The 25,736-nt window shown below is 45.7% G+C and overlaps 1 pseudogene; it reads left to right on the top strand.

The window, feature by feature from the left end:
• The first annotated feature begins 12,096 nt into the window (after nucleotides 1–12,096).
• On the top strand, nucleotides 12,097–23,325 carry LOC130016486 (GPN-loop GTPase 3-like; annotated as a pseudogene).
• Nucleotides 23,326–25,736: the final 2,411 nt, after the last annotated feature.

Here is a 25,736-nt window from a genome sequence, read left to right as displayed (position 1 = left end):
TTTCCTCTAGCATGTGTGGTGACCTCCAAGCCATGAGTCAGATTCCTGGTACTAATCTCAGCCATTCTTGGGTGTTCGTCTCCTTTTTTTTACTTTATGTTACCCAGATGAATGCAATCTTTCTATGTCTATCCCTTTCTTTCTGAGTTATTTCCCTTAACATGACATTTTCCATGTAGTACCACTTGTATGGAAATTTCATGACCGGTTTTTCTAACAGGTACACAGTACTCCATTCTGTAAATGTGACAGAGTTTCTTTAACCAGTCATCTGTTCTCGGGCACACAGGTTTTTTCCAGATTCTGGCTATTGTAAAGAGTGACACAGCAGCAATTTTGGGGTATCTGGAAGTGTGAAGGCGCCATGAGGCTGCTGATGCACTCGCCTCACAGGTACAGATTGACCTGCTGGCTTCACCATACTCCTGTCCTTTTTTTTTTTAAATGCAGCAAAAAAAGATTATTGTAAGAAATTTGGAGATTGGATGTGAAGGGAGAGAAAGTGAAGAAAATGGGTTCATGAGCAAACATGGGCTTCTCCAAAGTAGAAAAAAAGTTGGAAGAGAAATACTTGTTCTAGGGAGAACATGGGCTTCTCCAGAGTGAAAAAATCTGAAGGCTCGAAAGTGAAAAAATGTGAGTTTGTTTTCATGGAAAAAAAAAATCCCAAGCAATAATGAGTCTGTTATCAGCAGCATGCCTGAATCTGATGTTGAGTTATTTTGGAATTGCTGCTGCTGCTTAAAGCAATCTTTAATAGCATCAGGGCTGCAGACTTAATATAAAGGATGGTGTGTCCTTTGAGTGCAAGATGCCCAGGTCCATTCTTGGCACCACACGTTCTGTACAATCCGTCAGGAGTGACTTCCAAGACCAGAGATGGAAGTCACCTTGTACACCCCAGGTACCACCCTGTGTGATCCCAAATCCCTCCTTTCCCTCAAAGTAAAATAATATGAATAGCACCAAGTACGATTGTGAGAATTGAGGAGGCATAGAACTAGTACTGCATGTTGGGTGCTTGCCTTGCATGCATCCAGCTTGGGTTCCTTCCCCATTACTGCGTGTGGTCCCAGGAGCCCCTGAGGGTGATTGAGAGTGATCTCTGGCACAGCTAGGCACAGCTAGGTGTACTCCTCCCAAAAAAGATTTTGAAGGTGAAATTGCAATGAATGTAAATAATTTTGTATATAAGAAAGTAGCAATGATGGTCACAGCTGTTGTTGGATAATTTTTATTGATTTTGGGGAGCAAAAGTTATTGTAACATACAATTTTTTTTCAAAGGAAAAATACCTGGGAAAATTAAGTAAGATCATTATCTTACCTTTATCTTTTAGTTTTCCTACACTGAATATTATTTGTACAATTAAAAGACTAAAAATCACTTGATCGCTTGATCACTTGATACCCCATTACTCATCGATTTACTCGAACGGGTGCAAGTAACGTTTCCATTCATCCCTGTTGCGTGCTAGCGTAGCCCAACGGCATGTGCTCGTTCTAGGAATATGCAGAGCCTCATACGGATCATTCAGGGTCTTTTTTGTTTGTTTGTTTTATTAGTGAAACAACTTGAGGTACAGTTGTAGACTTACAAGTTATAGTGCTTGGGTTTCAGTTATACAATGATTGAGTACCCATCCCACCACCAGTGCCCATTCTCCACCCCCACCAATCCCAGTATCCCTCCCATAAGAGATCCCCCATCCCACCCTGCCTCTGTGGCAGGGCACTCCCTTTTGTTCTAGCTCTCCTTTTGGGTGCTGTGGTCTGCAGAAGAAACACTGGGTGGCAATCATGTTCGGTCCATAGACTACTTTCAGCAGGCATCTCCTATCCTGGGCAGATCTTCCCAGCACCCTTAATTTGGTGCTCCCTTCTCTATCTGAGTTGCCTTTACCCCTAGAGTGTGCAGCTGGCCTCTCAGCCATGGAGCGAACAACCTAGTATTTATCACAGCTGTTCTTGGGTGTTAGACTCTTATTTTGTTACTTTATGTTACCCAGATGAATGCCGTCTTTCTATGTCTGTCCCTCTCTTTCTGACTCATTTCGCTTAGCCTAATATTTTCCATGTAGTACCACTTGTATGTAAATTTCATGACTTCATTTTTTCTAACTGCTAAATACTACTCCATTGTGTAGATGTACCAAAGTTTTTTTATCTAGTCATCTATTCTCTGGCACTCAGGTTTTTTTCCATATTCTAGCTATTGTAAACAGTGCAGCAATGAAGAAACAAGTGCAGATGTCACTTCAACTATACTTTTTAACCTTTCTGGGATATATTCCCAGGAGTGATATTGATGGGTCAAATGGGAGCTCAATTTCTAATTATTTGAGAGTCGTCCATACTGTTTTCCAAAAGGTTTGAATCAGTTGGCATTCCCACCAGCAGTGAAGAAGGGTCTCTTTCTCACCACATCCACGCCAACACAGGTTGCTTTTGTTCTTTTGAATGTGGGCCAGTCTCTGTGGTGTGAAATGATATCTCATTGTTGTTTTGAACTGCATCTCCCTGATGATTAATGATGTAGAGTATTTTCTCACGTGCCTTTTAGCCATTCAGATTTCTTCTTTGAGAAAGTCTGTGTTCATTTCGTTGCCCCACTTTTTGATGGGGTTGGATGTTTTCTTCTTGTGGAGTTCAACCAGTTCTTTGTATATCCTTGATATCAACCCCTTGTCAGATGTGTATTTGGAGAATATCCTTTTCCACCCTGTAGATTGTCTTTGTATTTTTGTCACTGTTTCTTTTGAGGTGCAGAAGCTTCTTAGTTTAAGATAGTCCCATTTGTCTATCTCTGTTTACACTTGCTTGGCCAGTGGCGTGACATCTTTGAAGATACACTTAGCTTCAATGTCATGGAGGGTTTTGCCAACTTTGTCTTCAATGTACCTTATGGATTCTGGTCTGATGTTGAGGTCTTTAATCCATTTTGATCTTACTTTTGTACGTGGTGTTAGACAGAGATCTAAGCCCAGTTTTTTGCATGTAGTCATCCAGTTTTGCCAGCACCATTTGTTGAAAAGGCTTTCCTTACTCCACTTCGAATTTCTTGCCCCTTTATCAAAGATTAGATGATCATATGTTTGAGGGGAGATGTCAGTATATTCTACCCTGTTCCATAGGTCTCAGCTCTGCCTTTGTTCCTGTACCATGCTGTTTTAATTATTACTGCTTTGTAGTAGAGTTTGAGGTTCGGGAGGTTAATTCCTCCCATTTTCTTTTTCCCAAGAACGGCTTTAGCTATTCGAGGGGGCTTATTGTTCCATATAAATTTCAGGAGTGTTTGCTCCATTTCTTTGAAGAATGTCATGGGTATCCTAATAGGAATCGCATTGAATTTATACAGTGCTTTGGGAAATATTGCCATTTTGACAATATTAATTCTCCCGATCCATGAACAGGGGATATTTTTCCATTCCCTCGCGTCCTCTTTTATTTCATGAAGCAGTGTTTTATAGTTTTCTTTGTACAGGTCCTTTACTTCCTTATTTAAACTGATTGCTAGGTAGTTGATTTTATGCCCTACAATTGTGAATGGGATTGTTTTCTTCATGTCATTTTCTTCTCTCTCACTATTTGCGTATAGGAAAGCCATGGACTTTTGGGTATTGATTTTATAGCCTGCAACTTTACTGTACAAGCCTATCGTTTCTAGGAGTTTCTTGGTAGAGGTTTTAGGGTTCTCTAAGTATAATATCATATCATCTGCGAATAGTGAGAGCTTGATTTCTTCCTTTCCTCTTTGGATGCCCTTAATCTCTTTTTCTTGCCTAATCGCTATTGCTAGTATTTCCAGTACTGTGTTGAACAGTAGTGGAGACAGTGGGCATCCTTGTCTTTTCCCTGATCTTAGGGGGAAGGCTCTCAGTTTTTCCCCATTGAGGATGATGCTTGCTGTAGGCTTGTGGTAGATGGCTTTAACTATATTGAGGAAAGTCCCCTCTATCCCCATTTTGGCAAGGGTTTTCGTCATAAAGGGGTGCTGGATCTTGTCAAATGCTTTCTCTGCATCTATCGATATGATCATATGATTTTTATCTTTTCTTTTGTTGATATGATGTATTATGTTTATTGATTTCCGAATGTTAAACCATCCTTGCATCCCCGGGATGAATCCCACTTGGTCATGGTGTATGCTCTTTTTGATGAGTTGTTGAATTCTATTTGCTAGTATTTTGTTCAGAATCTTCGCATCCGTGTTCATCAGGGATATCGGCCTGTAGTTTTCTTTTTTTTGTGGTGTCTTTGTTTCCTTTTGGTATTAGAGAGATATGGGCTTCATAGAAACTGTTTGGGAGAGTTTCTGTTTTTTTCAGTTTCCTGGAAAAGCTTGAGAAGGACTGGCAGTAGGTCCTCTTTAAATGTTTGGAAAAATTCGCTAGTGAATCCATCTGGACTGGGCCTTTGTTTTTGGGAAGACTTTTGATAACAGTTTCAATTTTCTTGATGTTAATAGGTCTATTCAGGTATTCCGTATCTTCTTGACTCAGCTTTGGGAGATTAAAGGAATCCAGGAATTTATCCATTTCTTCTAGATTCTCTTGTTTCGTGGCATACAGACTTTCAAAGTAGTCTCTGATGATCTTTCGAATTTCTTTGGTTTCCGTTGTGATATCCCCACTCTTATTTCTGATTCGGTTTATTGGGGTTCTCTCTCTCTCTGTTTCTTTGTGAGTGTTGCTAGTGGTTTATCTATCTTGTTTATTTTCTCGAAGAACCAGCTCTTTGTTTCATTAATCTTTCTGATTGTTTCTTTTTTTTCCGTGTTGTTGATTTCGGCTCTAATTTTTATGGTCTCTTTCCTTCTGCCCGAATTGGGCTCCTTCTGTTGATCCTTTTCTAAGATCTTGAGCTGTGAAGTCAAGTTGTTTATGTGCATCCTTTCTTTCTTCCTTAGATATGCTTTTAGGGCTATAAATTTTCCCCTTAATACGGCTTTAGCTGCATCCCATAAATTTGTTTCCAGGTACCTTTTGATTACGTCCTTGACTTCCTTCCTGACCCACTCTTTGCTCAGCAGTGAGTTGTTTAGTTTCCAGGTGTTTGATTTGGTTCTCCGTGTCTGTGTGTGATTCACTTCTGTCCTCAGTGCATCGTGGTCTGAAAAGATTGTTGATACTCTTTCTATCTTCCTGATTTTATTGAGGTATTTTTTTTGGACTAGCGCATGGACTATTTTGGAAAATGTTCCGTGCACACTGTAGAAGAGTGTGTATTCTTTCTTTTGGGGGTGTAAAGCCCTGTATAGGTCTATAAGTCCTTTCTCTTCTATTTCTTCATTCAAAGCCAATGTTTGCTTGCTAAGTTTGGTTCTTGTTGATCTATCCAGAGGTGATAAGGCGATGTTGAAGTCTCCAACTATTGTGTTGCTAGCAGTGTCCTCCTTAAAATCTGTTAGCAGTTGTTTTAAGTATCTAGCTGTTCCTTCATTAGGTCCGTATACATTTAAGAGTGTGATTTCTTCCTGTTGTATGTATCCCTTGATGAAGAGGAAATGGCCTTCGCTGTCCCTTCTAATCTTTTTCAGCCTGCAATTAATGTTGTCGGATACTATTATGGCCACTCCAGCTTTTTTTGAGGGAGCTCTTTGCTTTCAGGAGTGTTTTCCATCCTTTAACTTTGAGTCTGTGTTTGCTCTGATTGTTCTGATGAGTTTCTTGTAGACAGCAGGAGGTTGGTTTCAGTTTCTGGATCCATTTTGCCACTCTGTGTCTCTTGATGGGTGCATTTAGACCATTGAAATTAAGGGAGATTATTGTCATGGGGTTTTGTGCCATCTTTCTGTAGGAGTTGGTTGTGTTTATACGTGTTTTCCTTCATATCTTACAGGAGCCCCTTTAGTCCTTCTTTTAGATTTGGTTTTGAGTCTATGAAGTTCCTGAGCTGTTGTTTATCTACAAAGTGGTGTATCATTTCATTGAATTTGAGTGAGAGTTTAGCTGGATAGAGTATTCTTGGTGATGCGTTCATTTCATTGAGTTTTTTCACTCTATCCCACCATTGCCTTTGGGCTTGGAGGGTTCCTCTGATAGGTCTGCTGTGAATCTAAGGGGTGCTCCTTTGTATGTAATTTTCTTCTTTTACCTTGCTGCTTGTAATATTGTGTGTCTGTCTACAGAATCCATTGTTCTGACTATGATATGCCTTGGAGTGTTTTTTTCTGAGGTCTCTTTTAGCTGGTACCCTTCTGGCTCCTTGGATCTGGATGTTTGCATGCCTTAACTCTGGGAACTTTTCAGCAATGATTTCTTTGACTGTTGCTTTTTCATTGGGGTTGTCTCCCTGTCCTCCTGGTACTCCAATGATTCTAATGTTGTTCCTCTTGGCATCGTCCCATATGTCTCTGATTCTCCTTACAGCCATTTTGTGGTCTTTTCCTATTGCTTGTTGTTCCCTATGGGATTTCTGTTGCTCATCTGAAGCTCACTGATCTTCTCTTCACCTGCACTTATCCTATTGCTAAGGGCACTTACTGACTTTTTAATTTCATCTACTGAATCCTTTATTTGTGACACTTCTTTTTGTAGCTTTTTTATTTCTGCTCTCATTTCTTCCTGTATTTTCTCAACTATCTGTTCTCTTGTTTCTTTCATTTCTTCTTTTAGTTTTCTGGATATCTATTCCATTGATTCTTTGAGTAGATCCTTGAACACCCTCTGCATTTCATCCTGGAATTCTTTATCGAAGAGATCATAATTGTGGACAACCTCGGTTGAGGATTTGGGATTCTTTTCTTTGTATTTTCCTTGTAGTGGAGATTGGCTCTGTTTCTTCATGTTGTTTTGGTTACCTAGAGGTAGAACCCTGAAATCGCAGGTACTGTTCTCTCTTATCGTGGAAAGGATTTTGGATAAGTTTGGTCGATGGTAGCCACCCTTCTCCCTTTCCAGAGTCCAACCTTCTTCTCAATCAGGCGTTATTCTTTGTTTTATAACCGACATTGAGTGAAACTTTGGAGGAGTTGCTTTTCAGTATTGAACTTGTACAGCTCATTTCATACAGGTCTTTTGTTTAGAAATGGAATAGGTGAGTGGGATATAGTTGTATTGTTGTAGAGGTGGTCAGAAATTTTTGGTCAATATTAGGCGACAAGGTGTGGGATGAAAGTCCCGAATGCTCGGATTGGGAAATATAACTGCGGCCAGCGTAAGCGGCCGCCTCCCAGGGAGAAGGCCACGCCCACTTCTGGGAGGCCATGCCCCATTTGTAGTGGCCATGCACCCGTCCCATTCCATAGTCACTCCCACCCAGGATCCTGGAATAGAGGAGGGCGATGGACAGTCCCACGGAGCTGTGGCAAGTGTCCCCCCTGGGGAATGTGGGGTTTGGCCGGAAAAGGCGGGGGGCTGGAGGGGAGGAGCGACTCCTGGCTTGGGCTCCCCCTACCCACCTGGAGAGGAGGGGCCGATTAGGTGCTGGACTGTCCCACGGAGCTGTGGCAGGTGTTCCCCGCTGGGGAATGTGAGGTTCGGCGGGAAGAGGCGCGGGGCTCTCATTCAGGGTCTTGACGAAGAAGTCTGACCATCTTGTAGGTGGGCCTCCACGCGATCTTTTGACAGCCCATGGAATCCAGTCAGTAATGGCTCTAGTCCAGCGATCATCTCTAAACCTCTTTACGTGTTCAGCCCATCTGATTTTTGATGCCTTGGCAAATGAGACAGCGTTCCTGATTCTTGAGTGTTGACGGAGATTGGAATTCCGGATTCTATCTCTCATTTGAGTGAAGTGTGATACTCCAAGCTAGCTCTTTTAATTCCTCTTTGAGAGACCCAAATAGCGTTCTCAACCTGTTTTCGTAGGGCCCAGGTCTCTGAGGCATATGTTAATGCAGGAAGAACAGTGGAATCGAAATATGTGCTTGGAGCTGTAGGTTCTTTGTCCTCTTAGTTATTTCTTCAACGCTCTTGAAGGAATTCCAAACCGCTATCTTCCTCCTGCATAACTCTGGTGCCAGGTCATTCATCATGTTGATTTCTTGACCTCAGTATATATAACTGCTGCATTCGGAGATGGTGGTTCCGTTGAGAGGGAATGGAACATCAGGAACAAGACTGTTTCTCATGAACATTGTCTTTGTGAGATTCCCTTGTAATCGGACCTTTCCACACTCACGGTCAAAGTCGGTCAGCATTTGTGCCGCTTGGCTGATGTTTGGTGTTATTAGAATGAGGCCATCAGCAAAGCGGAGGTGATGTAGTTGCCGACCATCTGTCTTCACTCCCATTCCTTCCCATTCCAGTCGTCGCATGGTGTTCTCGAGTGTGCCATTGAAGAGTTTTGGTGAAATGGTATCACCCTGCCGAACCCCTCTCTTGACATGGATGATTACTTCTTTGTAGAATGGTGAGATCCTGGTAGTGAATCCGTAAAAGAGCTCACGGAAGATCCTGATGTATTGAGTTTGTAGACCCTGATTGGCTAGGGCTTCGATGACTGGCTTGATTCTGTCTCAATAGAATCAAAGGCCTTCTTTAAATCGATGAACATTAGACAGAGCAGCTTCTTGAACTTCTGAGAAACCTCAATGAGCTTAATTTTCGTGTGGATATGGTCGATGGTGCTGAATCGTTTTTTGGACCTGGCTTGTTCACATGGTTGTCCTTCATCTAGTGTTCTGCCAATCCTATTCCGGTTGACTGGAGTGAATAGTTTGCAGATGACAGACAATAGGCAGATGGGGTGATGGTTGCCAATGTCGTGGATGTCTCCCTTCTTGTATAGTAGTACGGTCTTGCTGGTTTTCCATTGGGATGGAACCTTGCATTCAGACAGGTAGTGTGTGAAGAGCCAAGACAGTGTATTGATGAGTACTGATGGTAACTTCTTCAGGTGCTCAGGTCTGATCTTGTCTGGGCCAGGTGCTCTTTGTTTCTTTACCGAAGAGATGCCTTGTTGAATTTTGGAAGGGAGAACATTGGGAACGACATATCCATCATGCGGAATTTGGTATATGGGCAAGTAGACGTGGCTATTAAAGAGATCTGAGTAGAAGTCATGAATAATCTCCATTCCCCTTGTGGAAAATGTGATAGATCCATCAGGATGTCGGAGGGCTGTCATCTTGGTCTTGTAGTTGGTGAAGGACAGGCGGGCATTACGAATGCTTTTCCTGGCTTCTGCCGCCTCTACCAGCACCGCTGCTCTCCTGTCTTCTTTTTTTTTTTTTTTTTTTTTTGCTTTTTGGGTCACACCCGGCGATGCTCAGGCGTTACTCCTGGCTTATGCACTCAGGAATTGCTCCTGGCGGTGCTCAGGGGACCATATGGGGTGCTGGGAATTGAACCTGTGTCGGCCATGTTGGCTGCGTGCAAGGCAAATGCCCTACCTGCTGTGCTATCACTCCAGCCCCTGCTCTCCTGTCTTTGAGGTCATCCTTGATCTCTTCTCTGCACTGTTTTGTCAGCTGGGACGTTCGCTTGCAGTTTCCCGAGGCATGTGCCAAGCCACGTTGGCGAATAAGTTCAAGAGTGTTCGAATGAAAGCGGTTTTTTGTGGTTATCTCTCTCTTGGCATTTCTCGCACAATCCTGGAGGTGCTGAATCATTCGATGGTATTCATCATAAATGTTGTCAATGATGACATCTTCCCATCTTGCCGCAACAGAGCCAAAGAGCTCCCAGTTGGTGGTTGTTCTGGGAGTTCTCTTCTTAAACTTTGCATTCTTCTCTCCCCGTTCTGTGAGGTAGAATTTTGCATGAAGGAGACGGTGGTCCGATCCCGTTTGGAATTTTGGGACAACAGCAACATTGGTTAGGCAAAACAGCCAATTGAATATGATGTGGTCTATTTCATTGTGGAACCGTTCACCGGGGGACTCCCATGTCCAACATTTAGATTCAGCCTTTTGGAACTGTGAGTTACCATGGATACTCTTGGTTGACATGATGAACTCAGACAGTCTGTCACCCTGTTCGTTCCATTCTAGGCCATGGGTCCCGAAGTGGAGTTCATCGGCTGATCTTCTTGGTCCTATCTTGGCATTAAAATCTCCGACAATGATCTTGTAGAAGGTGTGGTCTTCTTTATAGAACTTCTCCAGCTCCATGTAGAACTTCTCAATTTCTCCTTCACCATCATTGGATATTGGTGCATACACAACAAAGATAGAAACTTCCGGCAGTGAACCACATCTATTCAAGTGTAATCGTCCGATTCAGGTTTTTAGGCATTGGAATAAATCAATGCTCATGGCTAAGTTCGTCTTGACAAGGATACCGACACCACTGATGCCTCTTTTGTCACATGTTCCAAGGAACAATTCTTCTCCAGTGTCAAAAACGGCGTGATGTGATTGATGCCTTCTCGTTTTGGTCAGACCAATGATGTTGTACTTGATCTTTCACGCTTGTACCATTAGGTCCTCAATGGATATATCAGATGCCGGCATACGTGCATTGAAAGTACAGACAATCATTTTTGTCTTTCTTCGTTTTGGCAGCCTAGTTCTGCCTTGAGATTTTATCAGCCTCTCCTTCCACTTCCTTCTCGACTCTGCCATATTCAGGGTCTGGGGAATGAGATCCATTTTTTTTTACTGGATTTGGCATATCGAATATACCACAGATAGCTTGCCAGGCTCTGCCGTGTGGGTGGGATATTTAAGGTAGCCTGAAAAAATAAATAAACATAAATAAAAAGTCCTGGGAGCTTGGTGTGATCTCTGTATCCTGGCCATTATTGGGGTTACACGGCAGTTGGTGAGTGTAACTATCTAGCTACTGGAAGGTCCAGTCCCAAACCATGCAGGCTTGGAGATCTCAGCCCCGGGTCTTGCACACCTGGGTTCCTCTGTCAGTTCCTTTATGCGTGAGGCTCATCCAAGCGTGTGGAGAGTGGTCTCAGCATGACTTTGTCCTGGTGCCGGAGGTCTTCAGCTGTCGGCCCTGGTGAGGACAGTCAGGCACGGGGTAGGAGACTCTGCCTTGTTCTCTCCCGGGAGCTTGATGTGATCAGTGATTCATTAAAAAGTAAAAAATTTGCGGCTGGAGCGATAGCACAGCGGGTCGGGTGTTTTCCTTGCACGCGGACAACCCGGGTTCGCTACCCGGCATCCCATATGGTCCCCCAAGCACCACCAGGAGTAATTCCTGAGTGCAGAGCTAGGAGTGATCCCTGAGCATTGCTGGGTGTGACCCAAAAAGAAAAAAAATAGTAAAAAATTAAAAAAAACAAAAATGGAAAAATTAAAAAAATTTAAAAATTTAAAAATGAAATTAAATTTGAGAAAAGAAAAGAAAATGGGAGTTGGTGGGGGGCCGGGTGGCTGGGGCTCTGGGGGAAGAGCAGAGAGTGTTTATTGCGCAATAACTTATTCCACCCTCATTTTTTAGTATTTTTTTTGGGGGGTCACAACCGGTGATGCCCAGGGTTTCCTCCTGACTCTGCACTCAGGAATTACTGCTGGTGGTGCTCAGAGGACCATAGGGGATGCTGGGAATCGAACCCGGCCGGCCACTTGTAAGGCAATCGCCCTGCCCGCTGTCATATCGCTCCAACCTCCAATTTTTTTATTTTATAAAATGTTTTACAATATTTGATTACATTCAATATTCAGACTCCAATCACACCACCATTACACCTTCTTACCACCATATTTTGGATAGTTCCATCCTGAACCCCAATCCCTTTCCCCAAACAGAACTGAAACAATCTATTCTCTTGTATTGTTTGATATGAAAAACTGCCAGGGCGCTGGAGTGATAGCACAGTCGGTAGGACTTTTGCTTTGCACGCAGTGAACCTGGGTTCAATTCCCAGCATCCCATATGGTCCCCTGAGCACCATTAGCCAGGGATAATTCCTGAGTGCAGAGCCAGGAGTAATTCCTGTGCATCAACAGGTATGACCCAAAGAACAAAACAAAACAAAAAAAAATCGCTAAAAATGCTATAAAAAAAGTATCCTTAGAGGAAAGAGTGTGTATTCCACCCAGGGACCATTAAGCCCTTCTATAAGAGATCACTAACATCTTGTAAAAGGTTGAGCCTTGTGTGTTTTATATATATATATATATATATATATATATATATATATCTGTAAAAAATACATATTTCACTCTCAGATTGGTTGCCTGCTACTTTGAACCATGTCAGATGTGGTAAAGTAATTTTCGAGTATGAGCTTCTGCATTTTTTTGCTTTTGGGGTCACATCCGCTGGTGCTCAGGGCCGACTCCTGGCTCTGTGCTCAGGGATCACTCCTGGCAGGCTTCCAGGATAGTCCGGGGATTGAAAGTGAGGCAGCCTTGTGTGAGGGGAGTGTCCTGCGCTGTGGACTCTCCGTGTCCCGCTCAAGGGCCCCTTTAGTTCCACAGCCTTTGTTTTGGGGTCATACCTCGCACTGCACAGGGGTTACTCCTGGCTCTGCATTCAGGAATTACTCCTGGCGGTTCTCAGGGGACCATATGGGATGCTGGGAATCGAACCCGGGTCAGCTGAGTGCAAGGCAAACACCCTACCCGCTGTGCTACGCTCCAGACCCTATTCTTATTTGCAAAGGGAAATAGAATCCAGAAAGGTTGAGCATGCAGGGCCTTGCACACACACAATCTGGGTTCGATCTCCAAACGATGTAGGCCCCTCTGAATACCGCTGGCTGTGGACCCAAAATCAAGGGCAGGGGAGAATTCTTCCCTTTCACTCATACTTACCACACCTGATAGTAGTGAGGAGACCATCTGCCAGGGATTATTAGGACACTGGCCAGGATGAAGCCGCTGGCCCGAGATTGGTGCGGCCAACGTAGGATTGGATCTGCACTGCATGCAGTTTCCTGACACCCAGCACGAGGTTGGGTCTTACCCCTGGTTTCTGTTTTGGGGGGGATTAAGGCTTAGTTGGGCCTCAGCAGACACTGTCCAGGGGCTGCGGGGGTTCGTCTGGTGGTGTGGGGTCTTCCTGAAGCTCTGTCCCCTCCTGCCTCCTGGTCCACAGAGCACCTACTGTGCCACCGTGGTCCAGCACTGTGAAGCCCTCGGCCGTTCTGTGCAGGTGGTGAACTTAGATCCCGCGGCGGAGCATTTCAACTATGATGTGATGGCTGGTGAGTCCCGGGCGCAGCCTTCCCTCTCCTTGGGGGCCCTGAGGCAGTGAGTGCTGCCCCCTGCTTCTGGGGAGGCACAGAAGCTGAAAACTTCGTTCAGACTGATCCCTGCTTTCATGGTAGACAGCAGAAGGTAGAACATCATGTGTTAGCATCCACTTATTGATGTGCTTGTGACAGTTCCCTTTGTTTCCCTTAATAAAAAGTGAGATGTCACAGGCCTCACTTTGAATTCTTAGGTCAGAGGGGATTGAACTCAGGTTGGCTGCATGCAAGGCAAGCGCCTTAAGTCTATCTAGCCCTTGTTTTTCCTGATGCTCGGGGTGATTCCTGGCTCTGCACACAGGAATAACTCCTGGTGGTGCTTTGGGAGACCATATGGATGCCGGGGATTGAACCCTGATCTACAATGTGCACGGCGAACGCCCTATCCACTGTACTATCCCTCCTTGCCCTGTCCCTTGCTTCACCTCTTTTATTTTATTTTGCTTTTTGGGTCACACTCAGCAATGCACAGGGGTTACTCCTGGTTCATGCACTCAGGAACTACTCCTGGCTGTGCTCAGGGGACCATATGGGATGCTGGGAATTGAACCCGGGTTGGGCCGCGTGCAAGGCAAACGCCCTACCCGCTGTGCTATCGCTCCAGCCCCACTTCACTTGTTTTAGAACAGATGTTTTATATGCACAGTATTGAGAATGCAAAAGGTACCTGAGAGTGTGCAGGAAAAGGTCACTCCCAACTCTTGCTTCCTCTGAGTCTTAGAATATTACCTAATGCTGTAGTGTTATTCCTTAACATCTTGGCACAGAATTAAGTATGGAGGCCAGGAAGACAGTAGAGGGGTTCGGAGCAAATAATTGGCACACACAGGATGTTGTTTTAATGCCCAGCACTGCAGGGCTCCCTGAGCACTGTTGGGTACTGTAGTCCGTAGCCCCTAAGCCCTCCAGGTGATCATCTCATTTTGGGGCGCTGCCATTTGCTCTCTGGCCCCTGGGCCTCCTGAACACTGCCTGGGAGGCCAAAGGGGGAGAAAAAAATCAGAGTCCAAGGTGCTAACTTAGAGGGATGTAGAGCAAGTTTCGGGATCCCCCTGACCACCAGCTGTGGTTCCAAAACCAAAGGAAGAAAGAGATTAAAATACAGTACAAGAATTGAAGCATTTGGTTTAACTGTTGGGGGTCCCTACTGGCTCTGCTCCTGCGGGGCTTACGTGGGGGTGGAATTTGAACTGGGCCTAAATCCTTCTTGTCTCTTTGGCCTTTTGTTTTGTTTTGGGGCCATATCTGGTGCTGCTCAGGGTTTGCTGCTGATACTGCCGTCACTCCAGGGTGTCCTGTACTATCTGTCCAGCCATGCCCCTTTCTTTTATAAGTACAACTACTAGCCTTCTAAGAGTACTGCCCCTTGTGTTTCTGGTTTAAGTCTACCTGGGAGACTGTAATGCATCATTACTTGAGAGTGGGATTCCCTTGACTACTGTTATTTATTTGTTTTATTTTTTTTCTTTTCTTGAGGGGTAGGGTGGGGTTTGGGCCACACCCAGCTGTGTTCTGCACTTCTGGCTCTATGCTCAGGGATCACTCCTGGTCAAGCTGAGGAACTATATCAGGTGCCAAGGATTGAGCGTGGGTTGTCCACATGCAAGGCAAGCGCCTTACCCACTGTTCTATTCCTCTGGCCCCTGTTTAGGGTCTTTTGTTTTTTCTTTCTAACCCCTGTTCAGTTTCTCTGGATACTGTCACAGTAGTAATTACTAATGAATGTAAATATTTTGGAATGGGCACTCATTTCCTGTATATTCTTTGCAGACATCTGGGAACTGATCGAGGTGGAGGATGTGATGGAGGATGGTTCCCTGCGCTTCGGTCCCAATGGAGGACTCGTGTTTTACATGGAGTAATTTGCCAATAACTTTGACTGGCTGGAGAACTGCCTTGGCCATGTCGAGGATGACTACATCCTTTTTGACTGTCCAGGTAGCTCATGAATTAGATTGTCATCGTCCCTGGGTTGTGCAATTCTGTCCTTGGTGGGAGAAAGTGAAATTAGCATCTCATTTACTTTTATCCCATATTCTTGGACGGTGAACTGTCATCCAATGAGGGGCTGTGGAACGTCTGTTTGTTTTCTTCTGTTTGGGGGCCACATCCAGAGGTGCTAGAGGCTGGGTTTGTTCCTAACTGTTATCAGGAGGTTGCTCACAGCCCTGCTTAGGGGAGCATAGTGTGCTGGGAACTGAGCTCAGTCTTTCTGTGTGCAGAGCATATGCTCAGCCTGTTGTTTCCTGGGCCCCAGGTAACACAGCTTTTATTTTATTTTATTTTATTTTTGCTTTACGGGTCACACCTGGTGATGCTCAGGAATTAATCCTGGCTTTGCACTCAGGAATCACTCCTGGCAGTGCTCAGGGGACTATGTGGGATACTGGGAATCGAACCCGGGTCGGCTGCGTGCAAGGCAGATGCCCTACCTGCTGTGCTATCACTCCAGCTTCGGTCATGCAGCATTTGAAAGGTTTGCTTTAGAGCTAGAAAGACAGAAGGATGGGTAGGATGCTGTGGCAGACACAGGTTCAGTCCCTGGTACCATATATGGTTCCATGATTACTAGTGGATATGGGCCAAAACCTAGATTTTTTTTTTAGGGCCATAGTACAGCAGCTAAAGCCCTTACCTTACTTTTTGCCAGCCCAAGTTTGGATCCCTGGTATACCATATTGGATTCCCCAAGCACTGCCAGGAATGATCTTTTAGTACAGAGTCAGGAATCCTCCCAGAATACTAGTGGGTGTGGCCCAAAGTTCCTCCCCTCAAATTAAGAGAATAAAAATTTGTTTTAAAATCTGTCATTGTCGGGGCTGGAGCGATGCGATAGCACAGCGGGTGGGGCGTTTGCCTTGCACGTGCCCGACCCAGGTTCGAATCCCATTATCCCATATGGTCCCCTGAGCACCGCCAGGAGTGGTTCCTGAGTCCAGAGCCTGGAGTAAACCCTGAGCATCTCCGGGTGTGACCCAAAAAGCAAAAAATAATAATAATAATAATAATAATAATAGTAAATAAATAAATAAATGAAATCCCTGTGACTGTCCTCCCGTTGTACATTGATTTGCTTGAGCAGGCCCAGTAACTTCTCCATCGTGAGACTTGTTGTTACTGTGTTTGTCATATCGAATACGTCGCAGGTAGCTTGACAGGCTTTGCCATGTGGTCAAGATCTTCTCGGTAGCTTGCCGGGCTCTCCGACAGGGGCAGAGGAGTTGAACCCGGTTTGCCCGGACTGGCTGCGTGAATGGCAAATGCCCTACTGCTGTGCTATCACTCCAGCCCGTTTTAAAATCATTTTTAATAATTTTAGTGCAACCAGCCAACATGGCCGACTGGAGTTTGATTTCTCCACCCCTCTTGGAGAGCCCGGCAGGCTACCGAAGAGTATCTCGCCTGCAGAGCAGAGCCTGGCAAGCTCCCTTTGACATATTCAATATGCCAAATACAGTAACAATTGTCACAATGGAGATGTTACTGGGCCTGCTTGAGCAAATCGATGAACAGGAGGACAGTGATGATGATGATGACAGTATATTTTCTTTGTATGCCTCTTTTACATACATGTGCACCCAGAGTTGCTTAAAAAATTCCGCGGGGGGCCAGGGGAGCTGGTGTGATAATACAATGGGATTGGCGTTTGCCTTGCATGCGGCTGACACGGAACCCCACCATATCATATGGTCCCCCGAGCACTGCCAGGAGCAATTTGTGAGTGCAGAGCCAGGAGTAAACCCTGCGCATCACCAGGTGTGACCCAAAATGGAAAAAAAATATTGGTGGAGCCAGAGAGATACTACAGTGTGTAGGGCACTTGCCTTGCACACAGCTAAGGTGATCCCTGTTACCGTATATGGTTCCTGGAGCCTGCCAAGAGTCATCCCTGAGCACAGAATCAGGAATAAGCCCTGAGCACTATCACGTTGTCCCCCAAACAAAAAACAAACCAAAATTGAATATAGTTTAGGGCTAGAGATATAGTGGGCTGGGGACATGCTTTACATGTAGTGGGCCTTGCATGTAGTAGGCTTTGCATGTAGGACTCTGAGTAGCCTCGAGCCCTCCCAGAAGTTTCAGAGAGACCCTCAAGCATCCCCACGTGCGGCTTAAAACAAGCAAAATTGAATATATTAGTTGTAGGGACTGACTTCCTTTAAAAAACTTTGGGGGGACCGCGGGTGCCGTATCTGATGATGCTCAGGAATTACTCCTGGCTGTGCTCAAGGAACCTTATGGGGTCGAACCCAGGTTGGCTGTGTGCAAGACAAATTCCCACCCTCTATACTATCTCTCAAGCCTCCTAAGACAGTTTCCGGGAAAAGTTTTTATCCCATCATTGATGGTTGAATGTATTTCATGTTTATAATAAGTTTGTGTTCTTGTAGGTCAGATTGAGTTGTACACACACCTGCCCGTGATGAAACAGCTGGTTCAGCAGCTGGAACGGTGGGAGTTCCGAGTCTGTGGAGTGTTTCTTGTTGATTCTCAATTCATGGTGGAGTCCTTCAAGGTTTGAAACTATACCTGTCCTTGATTTTTCAGTCTCTGGCACAAGCAGAGTACAAATACCTTTAGTCATAATCGTTTAATTGTTACCAGTTCATGAACTATACCCAGGAGTGACTTAGAACTTATTTTTGTTAAATTAATATGCCACGAAGATGGCTCCAGTGGCAGAGCACAGAGCTGGCATGTTTGAGGCCCTGAGTTTGCCCCTTGTGCAGTTCTAGTGGTCCCCAACTCTCAGCTGTCGCCTTCAGGAGTTGTCCCAGGCACCACTGTGTGTGGCTACAAAACCAAAAAAAAAAAAAAATTCCCGGAGGCTGGAGAGATAGTACAGTGGGTGGAGCTCTTCCCTTGCATGTGACCAGCCTGGGTGTCATCCCTGCATATTGCCACCGGCCCCCCGAGACCCTCCAGGAGTGATACTTGACAACAAAGCGAGGAGTACTACTGGGTATTCCCCAAAACTCAAAGGGAGGGCGTTTGGTTCTGTCTCCAGCACCCCATATGGTTCCCCAAGCTGCTCAGGAGTAACTCCTGAGTGCAGAGCCCGAAGTGACCCCTTAGTTATATCAGGGGATTGGGTGACCCAGAAACCCAAAAGGAAACACCCATCAGGGGAGGTGGACAGGGGAACATGAGAGAAGATAACGTTAAAGGGTCAGAAATAGTATAGGGCTTCCCAAAAATAAATAAATAAATAAATTTTAAAAATGGGGGCTAGAGTGATAATACAGCCGGTAGGGCCTTGCATCCAGTCAATCCGGGTTCGATTCCTAGCATCCCTGAGCACCACTAGGAGTACTTTCTGAGTGCAAAGCTGGGAGTAACCCCTGTGCATTGCCAGTTATTACCCCCCCGCCCCAAAATAGTACAGGGCTTAAGGTGCTCGCCTTGGTGTGGCCCACCTACTTTTAATCCCTGTCACTACATGTTTCCTCAGTGCTGAACTCAACGCCACCTACCTCCTGAACACTTTAAAATATTGTTGAGTGGAGAAGTGTGGTCACTGTAGATCACGTTTCTCCTTCCCATCTCAACTTTAGAATCCTAAGGTCAGCTATTGGCCCAGCAGTCTTCTGTTCGGCCATGCCTGGCAGTGCTCAGGGCTCACTACTGGCGCTGTGCTGAGGAATCACTTAGGTAGTGCTCTGGGAACCCTGTGGAGTGCTGGGCTAGAACCTGGGCTGACCAGGCGCAAGGCAAGCGCCTTAAAGCCTGGACTCTTGCTCGGGCCCCAATCTTAGCGTTTCTCCTATTTAGGTGGGTTTTGTCCAGTGGGGATCAGAAACCTTTTGTTTGGACACTGTTGGTGACAACTGATTCATCGTCCCTTTTCTGCTTCCTCTTTCAGTTTATTTCTGGCATCTTGGCAGCCTTGAGTGCTATGGTATCTCTAGAAATCCCGCAAGTTAACATCATGACAAAAATGGACCTGCTGAGTAAAAGAGCTAAAAAGGAAATTGAAAAGCAAGTTCACTATAATTAACGTCACATTTGCAGTGCTGAACCTTTTTTGTTTCACTTCGATTGTCAGTCTACAAATTTAGTGTTTAGGATTCTTTCATTCACCAGTCTCTCATGTTTAAAGGTTTCTAGATCCAGACATGTATTCTTTATTAGATGATTCTACAAGTAACTTCAGAAGCAATAAATTCAAAAAATTGACTAACGCCATATGTGGGCTGGTAAGATTTTGTATTTTTCTAAATTTTGGTGGTGGGGATGGTGGGCCTCCTGTACAGGGGGGCCTAGGGCCCACTCTGATTATTGGCCCACCAGGCTAGTAGTGGTCAGTGCTAGGGCCCAGAGGGCCGTACCAGCAGTATTGGTTGCTTCCTGGCTATACACAGCAATGCTCAGGATGTCATCTGGCGCCAAGAATCAAGCCCTGTGCTAATCCCTGGGCTGATGAGTTTTGCAAGTGTTTGGGGTTGTTGTGGGTTGTTTTTAAGGTATGAGGGCCACACCTGGTGGCGCTCAGGGGCTGTTTCTCCCCTGTGCCTGGTGGACCATATGTGGTGCTGGTTGTTGAAACTGTGTTTGGGGTGCAGGCCAGTTGTAACCGCTGTCGTAGCTCTTCATCACCTCCCCCCACACCTCCCTGGACCCATATTTTTCTTAATGGTCTTGTCACATGCTTACACACCTCCAAGCAGTGGCCACCATATGGACGGCACAGACAGGCGCATTTCTTTTTATAGGGGAGCAGCATGTTGGGAGCAGTGGGCTGTCTGCTTCGAAGTTAGTATAGAAGTAGGGAGAGAGCTCAGTGGGCAGCACCACAGGCTTTGCACACAAGGGGCCCAGGGTTAATCTCTGGCACCATATGGTCGCCACCAGCGTTGTCTGGATGTGGCCTCCCCTCACCTCTGAAAAAAGTTGTCATTGGTTGTAGCAGAGAGGGCAGGAGGTCACACTGAGCAGTGGTCAGAGTTTATTCTTGGCTCTGCCTCCAGAAATCATTCCTAGTGGGCTCAGGGAGCATACGGGATGCGGGGGATCGAACCCGGGTGCATCCTTTGCCTATGTGCAAGGCAAGCGGCCAACTCAGTGTACGAGCTCTCCCGTCCCACAGCAGAGAAATTCTGCAATGTCTTTTTTTCCTGGCCACTTGGCACATGAGAATTGCCTGTACCCTTTTGAAATTTTCAGTGGTTGTTGAATGCAGATAAATTACTTTAAAAGAATTCTCAATTTCTGGTTGGGTCTGGAGCGATAGCACAGCAGGTAGGACGTATACGTGGCATGCGTCCGACCCGGGTTTGATTCCTACCATCCATGGGTCCCCTGAGCATCACCAGGAGTTATTCCTGAGTACATGAACCAGGAGTAACCCCTGTGCATCACCAGGTGTAAAGTAAAGTAAAGTAAAGTAAAGTAAAGTAAAGTAAATTAAAGTAAAGGCCCTCCCGTTGATCTTCAATTTGCTCGAGCGGGCCCAGTAACGTCTCCATTGGAGACTTTGTTGTTACTGTGTCTGGCATATCGAATACGTCACGGGGAGCTTGCCAGGCTCTGCCGTGCGGGCGAGATACTCTCGGTAGCTTGCCGGGCTCTCCAAGAGGGGCGGAGGAATCGAACTCAGGTCGGCCATGTTGGCTGCGTGCAAGGCAAACGCCCTACCGCTGTGCTATCGCTCCAAAAAGTCTTTAGTTAAGTAATGTTGTAATGTTACTAGTGTTCCAATAGGTAAGAGGTCATAAAAAAATTAATGCTGATTTTCTATTGTTCTGTCTGCTCCTCCCTGCACAGGCATAGATGGTATTAATAAGACTACCAATGTTCACACTCAAGCATCAGTTGAATGACCTTTCTGAAATCTCTAATTTGTACAATGATGATTACAGCATGGTCCGACTTTTGCCTTACGATCAGTCCGAAGAAGAAAGCATGAACATTGTATTACAGCATATTGATTTTGCCATTCAGTACGGAGAATACTTGGAATTCAAGGAACCCAAGGTAATTTCTGATGATTTAGATTTGCCAGGGCCAGAGACCGGCGCAGAGGGAAAGACCATTCTCTGCCTCCTCAAGGCTGATGCTGGGTCAGTTCCCCGTTTCATGTCTGGTCCCTGAGCACAGAGCCAGGATTGCCCTGAACACCTCTGCCCTCCTGTTTGATCTAAGCAGCTCCTTAAGTTAAAGTCTTGGGGGCAGCAAGAACCTGGCCCGTTCTGGCTGATCTCTGGGTGTGGCTCAAGAACTCAAAACCAAAACCAGAAAAAAAAGAGTAACCAAAATATAAATAAATAAACATAAATAAAAAGTCCTGGGAGCTTGGTGTGATAATCTATGTATCCTGGCAGTTGTTCAGGTTACAGGGTAGTTGGTGGGTGTAACTGTCTAGCTACTGGAAGGTCCAGTTCCAAACCGTGTAGGCTTGGAGATCTCAGCCCCGGGTCCCCCACACCTGGGTTCCTCTGCCAGTTCCTTTATGCGTGAAGCCCATCGAAGCGTGTGGAGACTGGTCTCAGCATGACTTTGGCCTTACGCCAGACGTCTTCTGCTGTTGGCCCTGGTGAGGACAGTCAGGCACGAGGTAGGAGTCTCCGCCTTGTTCTCTCCCGGGAGCTTGGTGTGATAATCAAGTGATTATCAGTGATTCATTAAAAAGTAAAAAATTTAAAGAAACAAATTAAAAATGGAAAAATTCAAAAACTTAAAAATTTTAAAAATAAAATTAAATTTAAGAAAAGAAAATGGGATTTGGTGGGGAGCTGTGCGGCTGGGTTTCTGGAGGAAGAGCAGAGACTGTTAATTGTGCAATAACTTATTCCCTACCACCCTCATTTTTAAAAACTATTGGGTAGGGCATTCGCCTTACAAGCGGCCAACATGGCCGACCCGAGTTCCATTCCTCCGCCCCTCTCGGAAAGCCTGGCAAGCTACCGAGAGTATTCGATATGCCAGACACAGTAACAACAAAGTCTCCAATGGAGACGTTACTGGGCCCGCTCGAGCAAATCGACGATCAACGGGAGGGCCTTTACCTTTTACCTTTTATTATTATTATTATTTTTTTTTCCTTTTGGGCCACACCCGGTGATGTGCAGGGGTTCCTCCTGGCTCTGCACTCATAAATTCCTCCTGGTGGTGCTCAGAGGACCATAGGGGATGCTGGGAATCAAACCTCGCCGGCCACTTGCAAGGTAAATGCCCTGCCTACTGTCATATCGCTCCAACTCCCCAATTTTTTTATTTTATAAAGTGTTTTACAATATTTGATTATATTCAATATTCAGACTCCAATCCCACCACCATTACACCTTCTCACCACCATATTTCAGGTAGCTCTATCCCGAACCCCAATCCCTGTCCCAAAGCAGAACTGAAATAATCTATTCTCTTATATTGTTTGCTATGAAAAACTGCCAGGGCGCTGGAGTGATAGCACAGTGGGTGGGACGTTTGCCTTGCATGCGGTGAAACTGGGTTCGATTCCAAGCATCCCGTATGGTCCCCTGAGCACCATTAGCCAGGGATAATTCCTGAGTGCAGAGCCAGGAGAAATTCCTGTGCATAGACAGGTATGACCCCTCCGAAAAATATCGCTGAAAATCCTATAAAAAAAGTATCCTTAGAGGAAGGAGTGTGTATTCTACCCAGGGGCCGTTAGGCCCTTCTGTAAGAGATCACTAACATGTTGTAAAAGGTTGAGCCTTGTGTGTTTATATATATATAGCACAGCGGTAGGGCGTTTGCCTTGCACACAGCCAACATGGCCAACCTGATTTCGATTCCTCCACCCCTCTCAGAGAGCCCGGCAAGCTACCGAGAGTATCTCGCCCGCACTGCAGAGCCTGGCAAGCTACCCATGACGTATTTGATATGCCAAACAAAGTAACAACAAAGTCTACAATGGAGACGTTACTGGACCCGCTCGAACAAATTGAAGAACAATGGGAGGACAGTGATACAGTGAACCAAAACCCTGGTTGGAGATTACGTGGCTTTTGTGCTCCAGAACCTGATGGTGCTTTGGGCCCCCGGTTCAGAAAAGGCAAGTGCCCCACCCCCTGTGCTGTCTCGTTCGCCCCAATTTTGTTAGTGAATATGTTAGCACTACTACTGGGTATTATAGAGCATTGCCTGAACAGTAGGTCAATACATACTGGGTCTGCGGAGAAATCAATGAATTTTCTAATTTGTGTTTTATGAAGATGAGTTGTCTTCTATGTTGGATGAATATTTTCAAGAATGCCAGAACAAATGAAGTGTATGTTATGATGCAACTGGATGCGGGGCTGGAGTGATAGCACAGTAGGTAGGGCATTTCCCTTGCACGCGACAGACCTGGTTTCGAATCCCAACATCCCATATGGGCCACCAAGCGCCGCCAGTAGTAATTCCTGAGTGAAGAGCCAGGAGTAACACCTGTGCTCTCCGGGTGTGACCCAAAAACCGAAAAAAAAAAAAAGGCAAATGGATGCTTGTGAAGAGTAGCAATCACAATTTATTTAAATGAAAATATAAAAGATAATGTAAAAACAAAGAATAAAAATCATAAAATATACAGAGGCAAGATACTCATTGGTGGGAGGTTCTCCAGACAGTGACACTGATGTGAGACCCTGGGCTTCTTTCAGTTGTAAACATGCTAAGTCCTCTGGGAACTTGTCCAATATTGCCACAGCGGGTGGCTGTGCAGCTGGTACTCGAGAGATCAGTGTTGGCGCTGTCCTTGGACACGGAGCCAAGTATGCTTTCAGAGCAGGAGCTAAAGAATCAATAAGAGAAAAGGTCACCCAGAGGGCTCCTTCCATGGATTCTCCAAAGCTGACCCCAACAGGGAGCCCAGCAGGAAGGGGAGACCATGGGCCCACCTCACGGGGGTTTCCTGTGGAGGCCTCCCCGGAATGGGCTCTCCGGCCTGTGACTCTCCTTTCCCACACCAGCCCCCAGGACACCTCTAGGTGGGCCTTTTCGCATTCCCCTTTTACTTGTGCATATACACACACCCCTTGGTTCTTACCCGTTTTCTTCTGGTGCTCTGAGTCTCGTTCTCTGCCATATGTGTAAGGCCAGGGCACTGAAGGCGGTGCCCTTTGGGGAGTTGAAAATCCTTGGCCAATCTCAACTTTCTGCTTAGATGGTGTCTGGCTCTGCTTGGTGCTGGCTGATTCCAGACTTTCTGCAGAGGAACTGGACCCAGAGGATATGTAGAAGATCTTCTTTCTCTCCTGTGGGCTGCTCTGCGGAGGGAGAACCACAAAGGCTCAGCTCCAGAAGCCCTGCTTCCCCCTCCCTTCTGAGTTCCTCCCTGCTGGTGGACCTGCATCTCCAAAGGCCTCCCATAGGAATGAGATTGAAACAATCAAGTTTAGAAAAGTCTTGGCCCAAGAGCACCTCCTAGTGCCAACTCAGTGAGCAGTGACCTGGCCTTGGGGGCTAGATTTGATGACTCACCTGCTAGGAGCAGGCTGCCCTCAAGATGATCTCACAACACACACACAGACACACGTACATACACAAATACTCATACTCACACACACACACCATCTCCAGTACACACTCAAATTTACTCTCTCCGATAAACACGTTCACACACGGGTGTGCACACTCTTCCACACACACAGCTTCTGCGCCATCACACTCAGGGAGGTGATGAAGACTGATCACGGTCATCAGTGCTGGGCTGCCCGGGCCAGTTCCTGCTGACCTGAACTAGCGGCTGTCTTCGAGAAGAATTCCGGGGAGTTCTCCAGTGAGTCCTCACCCAGTTTCTGAATCTTTTCAGTGTCCTACAGTTGGGGGTTTTACAACCACGATTTCTTGGTAAACAGCAAAACATGTTTGCTCTCTGTGCGTTTCCGCAGTGAACCAAGTAATGAGTATGGGGGCAGTTGGGGAGGCTGCAGAATGTCTGGTTGCATCACAAAGAGAGGTCGGTGATGTCATCGGGCACATCACAGGGAGGACAGGTCAGCTGTGGCCCTGCAGCAGGGCTTGCTCTCTGTGCAGCCCCTCTGGGCTGCTGCTGCTCTCCTTCTTCCCACAAGTCCTGTCCACGTGGTGAACTCAAGGCCCTGGGAGAGCAGGGAGCAGCCACTTGAAAGAATGTGCTGCTAAAATGTCATTTTCCTTTTTTTTTTTTAATGTAGGTGTACTGCTATATATTCGGCCACTGATTAGCTGATTGAATTGGGCATGAACTCCTCCTTACACTCTTTTTTTCATTTTTTATCATTGTCTTTATTGAATCGCTCCAACCTCCCAATTTTTTTATTTTATAAAGTGTTTTACAATATTTGATTACATTCAATATTCAGACTCCAATTCCACCACCATTACACCTTCTCAGCACCACATTTCGGGTAGTTCTATCCCGAACCCCAATCCCTGTCCCAAAGCAGAACTGAAATAATCTATTCTCTTGTATTGTTTGATATGATAAACTGCCAGGGCACTGGAGTGATAGCACAGTGGGTAGGATGTTTGCCTTGCACGCGGCGAAACTGGGTTCGATTCCCAGCATCCCATATGGTCCCCTGAGCACTATTAGCCAGGGATAATTCCTGAGTGCAGAGCCAGGAGAAATTCCTGTGCATCGACAGGTATGACCCAAAAACAAACAAACAAAAATCGCTAAAAATGCTATAAAAAAAAGTATCCTTAGAGGAAGGA

The sequence above is a fragment of the Sorex fumeus genome, unplaced genomic scaffold, assembly GCF_029834395.1.
Source record: "Sorex fumeus unplaced genomic scaffold, SorFum_2.1 ptg000155l, whole genome shotgun sequence".
Lineage (NCBI taxonomy): Eukaryota > Metazoa > Chordata > Mammalia > Eulipotyphla > Soricidae > Sorex > Sorex fumeus.
Note: the sequence above shows the minus strand (reverse complement) of the source record. Positions and strands in the feature narration are given on the sequence as shown.